A 14,402-nucleotide genomic window follows, 5' to 3' on the forward strand; every position below is an offset into this window, starting at 1 on the left:
GATGAACCTGTTTATGGGGGTCGATTTGGTAGGTTTTAGTCTCTTTTTAAGGAGAAGGGTTTCAATCCTTAGAGGGGAGGGATGTAGGGTTGAACTTTTGCGTAGTCTGCGCCATTGAAATTTTTAGGGGTAATTTTTGAGACTTTCTTTATCTCAATTTTCGGAGGGGGGTGTTCGTGGGCTCTTTTCCTAGATAGATGCTCCGTAACATTTGAGAGGGTGTGCCATCGCCCTGGTGGGCGGAGGGGGGATGCAATCGACTTTTAAAACATCGAGTTTTTTTACATAGGTAACATCTAAAAGGGGCGACCCATCCTGGCTTTTAGAAATTATTATTTATATTTAAATGAAGTTTTTGCTGTTATTAGGGATACTATGCATTGATTATATGCCCTTTAACCCCTTCCCCCCTAAAGCGTAAAATTTGAAATACGGACCTGATAGTTATGATGCATACGTAGCCACTGAAACTTCAATTTAGGGGGTTCAATAGCCCTTACCCCCTCCTTGAAAAATTCATATTTTATATTCAAGTGGAATTAGTTTTCGTTGTTTTCCGATAAAAGTTGCATAGTAATTAATTGAGTCTGTTTTAGGGGATACATTTAATAGATACATTTAATAGTCTTCATTGTGAGTCTAAATTCTTGGGGATTGCAGATTCAACGAGAGCTTGATTTCGGCGGCCTTCAGGGGATGTATGAGTCTCTTCTACCACGTGATTATTTCGAATGATTTCGGACGCTTATTAAGCAAGAAGTTAATAATGTAAACAAATCAATTAATCGCAGCTCTGCGCAAAAGGGCTCATTTGTTCTTGTTTATAGCTTTGCCTTTTTTTTTTTGAGCAATCACGATTGCTTATTGTTCTCACTTGACCGTTTTTGGCGTCCGTGCCTTTTTCAGCTTGGACCAGGCCTGCAGCACCACCTTCCACCGGCGATGGCGCGGCTGGTCCTGAGCACTGTCCCCCGAAATCCACTTTTGCTGAGCGGTGGCGTCCATGTCCCACACACGAACGCCTACACACACACACACACACGAACGCCTACACACACACACACACGAACGCCTACACACACACACACACGAACGCCTACACACACACACACACACGAACGCCTACACACACACACGAACGCCTACACACACACACACACACACGAACGCCTACACACACACACGAACGCCTACACAGACACACACATGAACGCCTACAAACACACACACACACACGAACACCTACACGCACACGCACGTACACAACACTCACTCACACACATGCATACATACACTTACGTACCCACGCACCCACACACATGCGCCTACACAAACACACACGCTCGTGATAGCGAAAAACATAATTTGAATTCAAGATGCCAAAAATTCAAATTTTTTTATTTTTTTTTGCTGCTGCTGCTGTTGATAGTAGAGTTAGTATCTGACTTATATAGGAGAAGGGAGGGAGGGTAAAATATTTCTTGCTATGTTTTACAGGAGATTGGGATTCCCGGCTCATTGATAATAGAGCAACTTTAAGTGAAATCCATTATTTTGTTTCCTCATGATTCGCTCTTTATTTTTATTTTTCACTTATTGACTTGGGGAAAATCTAATAACAATGAGTGCAGGGAGTGAATTCGAGATGTTTCTGAGTACATAAAGAAGTTTTGATGCTTGTCGTGTGGAATTAATTTTAGCTCACATTCTTTGGTCCAATTTTTTAATTAAAATTACATTATATGCAGATCATTATTGTCTATTTTTTAACACGCTTTTATTAGTTTCACCTGTATGTATGTATGTATGTATCTTGTAACGGAATCTTGCAGCTCAAAGTTCGCCCACTTCCTGCGATCGGATTCTTTTGAAATTTGGCACGCGACCTCAGACCCGATGACAATGCAATATTCTATAATCAAATTAATTAATTAACTCTTTTAATTGTTAGTTTCCTCCAATTTTAATCAATATTTTGGCACAAATCCAACAATGTGAAAAAGGAAAAATTAAAAAATATACATTAAAAAATGCTCGCAAAAATTATTTTAAAATATCCACAAAAACCCTTTAATTTTTCTGCATGAGACAAAATTTGTTCCAATGTTCCAAGGTAATTAGAACATGAAATATAATTGTTTTCAACTAATTTCATGCCAAAACTTAGGTGAGCCTTCAATTGGAAATTCATTGCTGATCAGACCATTGTTGAACAAAACTTTTATTCAAATGCATCTCAAATTTTCAAAGTAATATAAATATGATTTCCGCAAACATACATCGATGACTCACAGTAGTTTCCAATCGGTATGTCCTTGTCTTATTTTTAAGATATTACCTCGCACTCATTTTATAAATAATTTCGTCGCCTTATAATTCGTCGTCTCACGTCGCCGTCTCCAACATAAGACTAAAAAACAGAAAAATAAAATAATAGTTAAAAAAAAAAAACACGCTTTCGTAGCAAAATGAACTAAAAAGTGAAAAATAATCTCTGGATGATAGTAGTTGACCGATCACTTAATATTAATGTAATACAAAAAAGCGTGGGGGGCTTCTTATCAGTTGTCTTGGATTTCTTCCATTTGTTGTCCAAGCAAAAAAGTAAATAGACAGCACCCCACGCTTTTTTGTATTACTTTAAAATTAAGTGATTGATCAACTACTATCATCCAAAGATTATTTTTCACTTTTTAGTTCATTTTGCTACGAAAGCGTGTTTTTTTTAGGTTTTTAAACTATTATTTTATTTTTTCATTCCATACGTACGATATTTGTAACTATTCTTGTTTGCGTATCATTTATTTTCGCGTGTGCATAGTCTAATAATGTTATATTCATTATATTTTTAAAATGTTGATCAGTAGTACATTATTTACTCAACTTAAAAATTTGGAGTCATTCTAATGAGATGCTTATTTTATGATTTTTTAAAAACTACTGAAACTGTTTGGGCTGGCAGCGGTCCATTTGGAAACTTTGGGTCCCGTGGCTGCGCTTCATTTTCCTTGCGTCGGTCCTCAAAAAGGGTTAACTGATTACCAAAGTTTCTCTAAAAAAATCAGATTATTCGATTTTCAAATCATCCCAAAGCGTCGCTCGATAACGAACATTCAACAACAAGCAATATATTATCTAGAGATGCCAAAATGAAGTTTAAATGAAGAGGGGGTAACTCCAGAAGGCTTTTGGTCTTACTTTAGGAGGCTCTTGTTCTGAGGGTTCTCCGTCGCCTTTGAGGAGTGGGGTTCCTCACTCTTAGGAAGATAGGCAGCCTTATATTATGAACACACATCGTTTAAACGTTTCATACACGTTTTAAATTGGTTGTTACGACGTAGCAACCGTTTTAAAACGTTTACTCAACGAAATGTACTATCTGGTTAACCCCATTCTAAAAAAGCACCCGAGAAACTCTTATTCGAATCTAAATTAGGATGTCCTTTCATTCTTGTGAGCAACAGAACCCCTCGCGACAATCACCTTCCCCCTCCAAGTACGATAGTCCCAAAAAGAGCAAAGACCCCTCAAAAATTTGAATTACCCGTTTTCAGCCACAACATCTCCCTCCTCGCGATAACCTCTGCGAATGAATCACTCAAAAAGTTAATCACTCAAAAAGTTTGTTCAATTTCTCAGGGTCACATTAGAGGGGGGGGGGGGGACGTAGGAGGAAGGTGTCCCCTCCGATTTTTAGCTAAACAGTTCCCACTTTTTAGTTTTAATATATTATTAATGTAAACAACTCTCAAGCTCAAACCTGTTTGTGTTGCCCAATCACATGTCCAATGTCCATATTATCACTATCCCCCACTTTTTTAATTGGTTTTGATCTAAATAACTGTCACGTGCAAAACAATATGGAAAGCATTTCTCTATCTACATAAAAAGTAGTCGAAAACTTTGTACTGCATAGTGAATAAAATATGACAACGTATATAAAGTACAAATTGAGAATGGGAAAAGGTTAAAAAACCAGCAAACAGCTGTTTCGGCACTCTAAAATACAGGTGCCATCATCAGTGCATTAAAAACGAAGACAGGTTCACCCGACTAAAACACAGTCGAGGCGAACTTTATTCATTTCTCTATCTGTTATTTCAAGATTTCATCAACGGAATACACAAACCATGCCCCCCCCCCCCCAACCCGCTCATATGGTATAATTCCTTAATAAGTTTTCGTTCGAAAATATATCGTTCGATTATAAAGAGACCTCTGGATAATGGAAAATTCGACATCAAACATTCAAATATAACTCCATCAGAAATAAAGCACGCAAGAAGCAATCATGCGATTTTAAAACCATTCCAAATTCATCAATTCCAAGAGCGATGACGCACCACATATGCAGGGGCGTGCACAGAAATTTCGGGGCTCGTCACAAATGACTTTGACGGACCCCCTGTATATTGTTTATCCCTACGTCCCTAATACATTTCACCTCTCATTTTAAAAATCTCGTGCCCCCTTCAGTCTCGGGCCAACAGGTGTCCCTTTTCTCCCCCTCGCCCTATGCACGCCCCTGCACGTATGGAGTTCTCCCCCAAGAGCGCTACGCCGAAAAGAGAAAATCTCCTGAAAATTACAATCCCGCAGTTTGCGTCTTAACTTCCGTCCCCCTCTACTGGTTGTCACCCCCTGCGAATGAATTACACGAGAACTGGACTATTTGCTTTATTAAGAAATAAATGAATACCTTTGTGCTAAGAAGTAACAGGAAATAACCAACTTTTGTAGCACAAATATGTAGATTACTGCAGACACGTGTCTCGGGTTTCATTACCCAATGGTTTAGTCGAAGGTGGACGTAAGGGGGGAGAGGTTCCCTTAGGTTTTAACTAAAGTTTTCCCCCTTTTGACATGATATATAATTTTAGTTTAAATGCCCCACAAGTTAGAACCTTTTTAGCGCCCCCCCCCCTTTGCTTCCACCGCCGAAACACACACCCATGTCACCCATAGACCCGTCAATATGTTCATTCGTTAACATCTTTCTCTCAAAAATATATCATTGGGCTACCAAATCATCCCAAAGACTCATTTGATAATCAGGCATTCGGCAGCATACATGGAATTAATTACAACACTAGTCGAATGCAAGCACAACACACAAACTTCTACAACGAATATTCGAGAGGCAAATCTTTGATTATAAAATCATTTAGACCGCAGGAGTATCCATTCCTCAAGTGTTCTGGCGCACCTCTTAAAACGAACCCCCACCTCCCTCCTTAAGAGCGCCATGATCCCCTTTTCCTGTGCAATTTTTTTCGGCAAACAACAAAAACCACGCCCATTTACATGTTAAAACATTAATTTTTCAAAACCAGCCCTCTGACAGGTGCACACATCCCTAGGAGCAAGGGCGCACCCCTCTCCTAAATTTCGCAAATACCTCCCCTTCCCCCCCAAAAAAAACAAGAGCTCTCCAGGAAAGTAAAAAATACCTCTCAAAACAACGCCCCTAAAAAATTTCAATGGCGTAGTCTGCGCCCTGACTCCCTTCCCCCACCCAAGTGGGCACAATTGCCTCTGACCCACTAAATGATAGATCTGTCCCGGTAACTGAATCCTTTCAGAAGTTAAAGTTCAGATTATCAAATCGATTGAGAAGTACACTGCTCGAGTGATTGACTTCTCGAGAACTCAACATCTCGAGAAGTTCACAAAGCGAGAACTCGAGCAGTCCATCGCTCGAGAACTCGGAAAGTGATAATCGAGCACTCGAGCAGTCATCGCTCGAGAACTCGCGAAGGGATAACGAGAACTCGAGATGCGATAATCGAGAACTCGAGGTCTATGATAATCGAGAACTCGAGATACGTTAATCGAGAACTCATAATAATCGAGTTCTCGGGTGATCTTTGATAATCGAGTGATTCGATTATGAGAACTCGATTATGCCCATGACTAATGTGCATGCAATTTTTTTCATCTCAAAGCGCAAAAACGCTTTTTTGTTGTATTTCAGCATTATTTATTAATTAACGGTGTACGGATTTTACAAACGTTGTAATAGAGCACAGAACTTATTTGAAGATTTTTCATCTGTGGTTAGAACGTTTTCGAGTACTTACCACTTATTATGTAAGGTTTATCTAACCTAGAGTCCCTAGGAACCCTAAACCGAGTCCTTCTGCCTTCTCATGTATCAGAACTTGAGATATAAAAATCCAGTTTTTGAGCCAGTTTTGAGGAATAAACCCGGTAATTTGGAAATTTTAGAAGTAAATAGCAAACAAACTCCATGCTTTTCCAGTAATTGCAGGTTATTATGTAAGATTTTTTTCAGATGAACAAGTTTTATGAAAAAAATTCAAATTGTTGATTGATGTCAAAAATAGCTATTACAATATATAAGCTATTACAATATACTGTAGCTTGCGGACAGCACGATGAGTATTATGATTAGTTGCAAAGGAAGGAAAAAATTGTTTTGAAAATTCCTGGTAATTTTCGAGTTATTTAATGACAAGGGCGTATATAAGGAAGGGGCTGAGGGGGCCCGGGCCGCCTCCAAAATCTTGATCTTTTTTACTTTCTTCTATATCTAATATATAGAAGAAAGTATTGGATTCGTGCAAATTTTCGAATTTCGAATTTTGACGGATTCGAACGTTTTGAGGTGTGCTGAGTCCATTTCGACTATTTTTGGAAAATGTCTGTCTGTCTGTGTGTGTGTATGTATATGTGTATGTGTGTGTGTCACGTCTGTGTGTGACCAGTTTTTTGTGGCCGCTCTACAGCAAAAACTACCGCACGAAATCGAACGAAATTTGGTACACATATGTGCCCCTATGTGAACTTGTGCCCATTGGTTTTTGGCGCGAATTCCTCCAAGGGGGGTGGAGCAATGGGACGTTTTTTGAGTTACGCGTGCTTGCTATTCCTCAGGAAGTAACTGGCGGAATCAAACAAAATTTGGACCATATGTTGCCATTAACAGGAACAGGTGCTGATTCAATTTTGGTGGCAATAACTCAAACGGGGGTTGAGCTATAGAACGTTTTTTGTCGTCAATTGTGACTGCTGTATCTCAAGAAATAATGAACGGAATGAAAGAAAAATTTATCGGCATGTAGACCTTAGTGGGTATAAGAGCTGATTTTATTTTGGTGTCAAAAGCTGAAAAGGGGGTGGCGCAATCGAATGTTCTTTTTTTTCATTGTGAGTGCCATTTCTCAAGAAGTAATGCTACGTTCTGGATGAAATTTGGAATAAATGTGAATCTATTTGTAAATAGGCGTTGTTTCAATTTTGGCGCCAATCGCTCCATGGGGGTCTGATTTTTTTTTTGTGTTAATAAAAATAGCTTTATAAATGCAACAATAAGAAAGATAAATTACAATATTCTCGTCTGCTTATTTCACGTGATTTTAATTTTCGGGAGATAATCGGAAATGTTATCGCAATGATTTAAAATTAATAACTGTTGCCATTTTATGTTTGTTAACAAATAAAACATCTAATTAATTCAAGCAAGGCTTTTAAAATAACTTTCAAGTCGTTCTTTGCTTTGCTTTTGCGGGAATTCAGGAATTCGGACGGTCGTCAAGTTTTTTTTTTTTTTTTTTTTTTTTTTTTGCGGGGAATATTGCATTCTTTTCAAGCATAGGGATTGATCAGAATTCACAAGAAAGATATAGAAGAAAGTTTCGTGATGGCCACAACATACTAGTTTCTTTTTACTTTCTTCTATATCTAATATATAGAAGAAAGTATTGGATTCGTGCAAATTTTCGAATTTCGAATTTTTACGGATTCGAACGTTTTGAGGTGTGCTGAGTCCATTTCGACTATTTTTGGAAAATGTCTGTCTGTGTGTGTCACGTCTGTGTGTGACCAGTTTTTTGTGGCCGCTCTACAACAAAAACTACCGCAGGAAATCGAACGAAATTTGGTACACATATGTGCCCTTATGTGAACTTGTGCCCATTGGTTTTTGGCGCGAATTCCTCCAAGGGGGGTGGAACATTGGTACGTTTTTTGAGTTACGCGGGCTTGCTATTCCTCAGGAAGTAACTGGCGGAATCAAACAATATTTGGTCCATATGTTGCCATTAATAGGAACAGGTGCTGATTCAATTTTGGTGTCAATAACTCAAACGGGGGTTGAGCTATAGAACGTTTTTTGTCGTCAATTGTGACTGCTGTATCTCAAGAAATAATGAACGGAATGAAAGAAAAATTTATCGGCAAGTAGCCCTTAGTGGGTGTAAGAGCTGATTTTATTTTGGTGTCGACAGCTAAAAAGGGGGTAGCGCAATAGCCCGTTCTTTTTTTCCATTGTGAGTGCCCTATCTCAAGAAGTAATGCTACGTTCTGGTTGAAATTTGGAACATATGTGAATCCATATCTAAACAGACTTTGGTTCAATTTTGACGCCAATCGCTTCAAGAGGTGTTGATTTTTTTTTTTTTTTTTTTTTTTTTTTTTGCGAATAAAAATAGCTTTATTAATGCAACAATAAGAAAGATAAATCGTAATAGATTGTCGTCTGCGCATTTCTTGTGATTTTAATTGTATGGAAATGACCGGAAATATTATCTCAATGATTTAAAATTTTTAACTGTTGCCATCTTATGTTTGTTAACAAATAAAATATTTGTAATTAATTCAAGCAAGGCTTTTAAAATAACTTTCAATTTTCACTCTTTGCTTTGCTTTTGTAATAATTCAGACATTGGGATGGTCGTCAAGTTTTTGCATGTGTAATTTTGTTTTTGTTGGGAATATTGCTTCCTCGTTAAGCATGGGGAGGGATCAGAATTATAAGAAAGATATAGAAGAAAGTTTCGTGATGGCCACAACATACTAGTTTTTAAGGTAGTTATTGTTTGGTTTTAGTTTGCTCTCAAATATTTTCCGAACTTATTGCTGCCAAAAAAGAGAGAGAATAAATAAATAATGATAGAGAAAATAATAATTATAATACGTTAGATCAGGGATTTCTGAACTGGGTACGGTAGGAAGCGATGAGGGGTACCACGTATTGTTACCATGGTAACAATAATATTTAATTATGTAGATAAAACTAGAATAGGATGCCATGAGAAAATGCTAATTCTTCAAACTGTGCCGCGAATCGTTAAAGTTTAGGAACCTTGTGTTTGAGAGGGCACCAGGCATTGGTGTTCAGAAGGTGTCAGGGGATCCGTACCTCTTACTCAAGAAAAGAACGTGTCTTGGGAAAGAGAAGTTATTTTTTCAAAACGAAAAGCAAATAACGTTGGGAAAAAAATATCAATTTTTTCAGGAAGAAAACTTTAAATTAAAAATTTTTAACAGATGCTGGTTTATTACTTAGCAAATTAAGTTCCCCTCTTGCTTTCACTATTACCCCCCCCCCTAGTTTTTAGTCAATCTGAAAAGAAGGGCTTTCAAAATGTTTTAACTCTCGTCCCTGGCAAGAAATTTGAAATACGTTTTAGTTGTTCGATTGGAGTAATATGGGAAAATTGATGTCCTTAAAACGCATTTATTTAAGCGTTTTTCGGACATCGATTTCGAAACATTTCTGGAGGAGAGTCCTTGAACCACTACCCTTTCACCTAAAGTTACAACCAAAAATAGTCTGAATATGTTTCTTTAAGATTTCAATTTTGAAACGTTTCGGGAGGAGATCCTTATCTGCTCCTAACCTCTAAATGTCTCCATTCTCCAAAGATAATCTGAAATTGCGTTTTACCTTTCAGGGGAGGATTCTCGAACTCTTCCTTTCTGAAGATTACCCATAATGTTGGGGAAAAATCTGAATTGCTTTTGGAAAGAATCTTAAAATAAAAAAATTCAAAAGTTTCTGGCCATTAATCAGGTAATTACTCCCAACACCTCCTATTTCTTTTCTCTCCCTGCCCCATTTTTTTTTCTTTTTCCTAATAGGTCTAAAAATAAAAAGTCTTCAAAGTGCTACACTTCCCCCCCCCCGCAAGCAACCTCCCCCTCCCCACCAAAGTCATAAAAGAGCGTCTCAAATCTCGTTCTCAGGGCTTCAATGTCGAAAAATTTCCAATAGTCTATTACTAAACACAATTACATTCTAATAGCATCAAAAACCGTACAAGATTGTTTTTCCGGACCTTTAATTTTGAAAAATGGTCGAACCCCTAACATTACCAAACATGATCCACAGTTGCGTTTTTAAGATGTGAGTTACGAAAAATTTTTGAAGAAGGGCCCGATTGCTCCCATATGAAATCTAAAAATGAAAAAACTACAATTTATGAAAAATTAAAGTGGAGAGCGTTTAAATCGCTCCACATTGAACTACTGAATATCTCATTAAAACTTTGCTTTATAGGACTTTAATTTCGAAAAAGTTTTTCGGGAGAGCCTCAGAACCGCCCTGCCTTTAAAAGATGAAGTTAAGGGCGAAGCTAGTCTGAAAGTATCGAAATTAATTTGCGTCTTTAGAACTGCAATTTCAAAGAGTCGGGCGGAAAGCTCGAAAATGGCGTTTTAAGGTTTCAATTTGTAAAAATTTACGCAGAAGTCCCCCAGAATTTTCCCCAACGTAGCATCACCAGAGACCGTCTAAAGTAACATACACACGTCGTCCGTACGGCACGTGAGCTCCGCTTTCTTCTCCCTAAAACCAGTTTCTGGTCGGCGTTACCATGACAGCAAGCCGTATTATAAGGAACCCGTCAACGGAACGAAAAGCTAGATAATTGACATCCGTACAGTTGGGAGTCGCATTTCATTGGTCTCCACAAGATTCTTTCCATTGTGTGAGTACTTTACGGGCGTTCGCAATATGAATGATTCTCCCCTTTCGGAAAACGTTCGTCTGTCCGGTTGACGTGATCTGCGGAAGCTGTCTGAATTACGCTCAAAATTACATTCTTAGGATTACATTTTCAAAAAATTCACGGGGGAGAGCCCCGGACCCCTCCCTCTTTCCAATCAGAAGCGAAAATTTTTTAAGAGTACCCTCTTAAGAATATTTTTTGGTTGTACCCCTGGGGGACGGAATGAAGTCCTTACCCACCTCGAAACAAAATGAGAAGATCAGCAGGGCACTGTTGTTGTCCCCCCCTCCCAAAAAAATTAAAACTTAAAAAAAAAAAGTGAGGAAGGGGAGCTTATCTTGGTTATATGGGCCCTCTCCAAAATAAAAACATATATACGCCACTGTTTAGTGAAAAGAACAGTTTCACTTTATTCTTTTGACGTGTTTCATACTGCATAAAGATTAAAAAGCAATATTACAATAACAACACGTATGCAATATTGCATTCATCTTAAAATACCAATATTGATATTACCTTACAATCAGCATTGCATACATGTTGACGCCGTCAAGATGGTATACTGATTTCATGCTGTCGCCCGTCAAGGTACTTAGTACACAATACAAACCCCTTTAAATTCTTGTGTCAGCAAGGGTTGCTGAAGTACATATTTTTGGATATCAGCCAACAATTTGAATTTCTTTCAAGGGGAAAAAAAAGTTTCAACAAGCATATTTTTACATGAAACACACCGCCAAGTCAGTCTATTCCAGCCGAGGACTGCAGTTTCGTGCTTATTAGCACTCATCAGCCCGGCATAGGAGAGACTGAGCTGGAGGTGGAAAACCTCTTAAGAAAGCCAAAAGAGCCAAACTGGTAGCCAATACAGAATTAGCACTGACCAGACGAGTGACCGAAGCAATGGTTCGGTTCAACTCGAATATTGAAGGCAATGTAGGTATATTCAGTAAGTTACCTGGAATTGACTGAGCTGGCGGTGTGTTTCATGTATTTCTGCCTTAGACCTGGTTATAGGGCGGTAACTTACTGAATATACCTGCTTTGCCTTCAATATTCGAGTTGAACCAAACCATTGCTTCGGTCACTCGTCTGGTCAGTGCTAATTCTGTATTAGCTACCAGTTTGTTTGACTCTCTTGGCTTCCTTAAGAGATTTTCCACCTCCAGCTCAGTCACTCCTATGCCGGGCTGATGAGTGCTAGTAAGCACGAAACTGCAGTCCTCGGCTGGAATTGACTGAGCTGCGGTGTGTTTCATGTATTTCTGCCTTAGTCCTGGCTATAGGGCGGTAACTTACTGAATAAGTATATTTTTAGTTTTAATTCGATTTCAATTTTAAATAGCTCTTGTTGTATATTGAGAACACAGAAGAGTAGTTTAGCAATATCATCTGAAAAAATCTTACATAATCATGTTTTAAGCCAGGGGAGGATACAGAAATATCTTTTGGAGGGGTCCCGGAAATTAAAAAGTGCACTCCCTCCCCCCGCCTCTCATGAAATAATGCTTCATAAAAAACGTTCATAATTTTTTAAAGTGTCTTTTTAAAATCCCTTAACGTTAATTAATATGTGCTTTTAAGTACATTAATATTATGCACTAATATACTTTGAATGTGGGCGTAAAATATCTTTAACATTTCAAGCCATTCACCTAAAGGGGCTGTTTCCGAAATTTTAAAAGTATTTTTTTTCTGAAAGAGCATGCTTAAAAACATAGGATTTAACCATTTTTTTAAAAGTAAATTGACAAAGTTTAATATTCTTTAACAATTATTTTAAACGGTGCAATTGCATTTTTCACGCTTCTACACATGACACCACAAGAGATGAAATGCTGATGCCATTAGCGCAAGCGCAATATTTGATTCGCTTCTTTACTCACATGTGCTGGCAACGATATGGTTGATAGCAAGCGTAGAGCGCAATATTGAATTTGCTATTGAATTATCAGAACCTGGAAACGCGGTAGACAGTAAGCGTAAGCATTCATTGCACTAGTGGAGATGCGCCAAAGTTCATCACCTGTGACGTCATAAAGACCGCGCCTTATTCCCAAAATCTGGAATTAAAAAAAAATAATGAAAAATTAAGCGTTGGGAAAACGAAAGTTTCTTCTCGCTCCGTGTTATTTTATTTATTTATTTACTAGGAGTACCCGCACGACTCTGCTCGTGCTATAAAACTAAATAAAAAAAAAAAAAAAAAAACTCTTAGAGCAAGTGTAAATTTATCTTTCCACTCCGAAATAAAAAGAAAAATCCTGTTTTGTTAATTAAAATGTGCACATATAATTTTCTCTGAACTCCATAGTCCATAAAGTAATTTTAAGAAAAATTCTGATATAAAGATTACCCCTGTCCGTCAAAATTCTCTCGAAGGAATTTTTTTTTCATTAATTTATTGGAATAATTTTGTAAATTATATCACTCATTGTGTCTCATTCATTATGCGTTGGGGGCCTTCGTGGCTTTGTGGTAGAAACTTCGCTTCCAATGCCGGTAAATGTGGGTCCGATAACCTCGGATGCTCTGAGTGGTGTACTTCCTTTCTTTACGCTGAAAATCGGCGAGCAAGTTTGCAATGTCGGCAAGTTTTAGTCGTCGAAAAACAATTTCCAAAACATGTGCCCACTCCAATTATACAGTAACTTGCTAAGTTTAAATCCGGGATCAAAGAAAGTAAAAAATAGTTTTCAAAATGAATTGAAGAACACGGGGCAATCCAATTTCCATGAGGGACTGCTATGGAACTTGTTATCCGTTGAGATCTGAATCTTGTCGGTGACGGTGACACCGTATATCCAGAACCTCATTTCGATCGAACTTGGCTACTTTTCACATTGATATTTTGTTTGGATATCATTAAGTTTTGAAAGCTAAATCATAGTAATGTTCTTCTCTACAATTAAATGTAAAAGCGCGTACAAATACAACTTCCATCCCCTCCGGCTTTTTCCATGGACTGGTTTCTTTTCATTAGTAATTTCGAAAATATTTCGATAACTGGTGGTTTGGCGCTATCGTCAATTATGGGCTATAATCTTTTGCTTCTGTCATTATCAGCAAGGTCATGTCCGAAATACATTAGTTCTTGATCTTTGGCGTCCACAAATTTGGCGATAATAGGGAAAATTGCTAAGTCTCCTAATTTTCAAACTCTTCCCACAATTTCTACATTGTCCAGGGGAATTATCATAACGTAGATCGTAAAATGTGCAGAATTGGCGAAAACATTTCCCCACTGCTTAATAATTCCGTGGCGCCAAGTTTGTGGACCTTAAAGAAATAAAAATGAAGCGAAGCTAAAAGACGTAACCATGGTAATGCAAAACAAAACATTAGCAATTTTAATGGAGATTAGATTTATTCGAAGTTTATTTTTAACGGCTTGTAACTTTTTTTCCTTTGGAGATAGAAGGTTATTTTTTCGACCATAAGTCTAGATATTTCTGGAGTAAAAAATCTCGCATTTTCCAACGGTGTCAAAAAGAAAACTGTGGGACAATTCCTTCACTTTTTACTGATAAATTTAATGAAGAAAGTATTGCCGAAATTTCAGCTAAGCCTAAAAAAGTTCGAGCTAAAAACGCAAATTACTCCCGTCGTAATGAAGTTAGAGCATTGAAACAAATTGCTTAGAACGCG

Source organism: Uloborus diversus, chromosome 5, assembly GCF_026930045.1.
Source record: "Uloborus diversus isolate 005 chromosome 5, Udiv.v.3.1, whole genome shotgun sequence".
NCBI classification, from domain to species: domain Eukaryota; kingdom Metazoa; phylum Arthropoda; class Arachnida; order Araneae; family Uloboridae; genus Uloborus; species Uloborus diversus.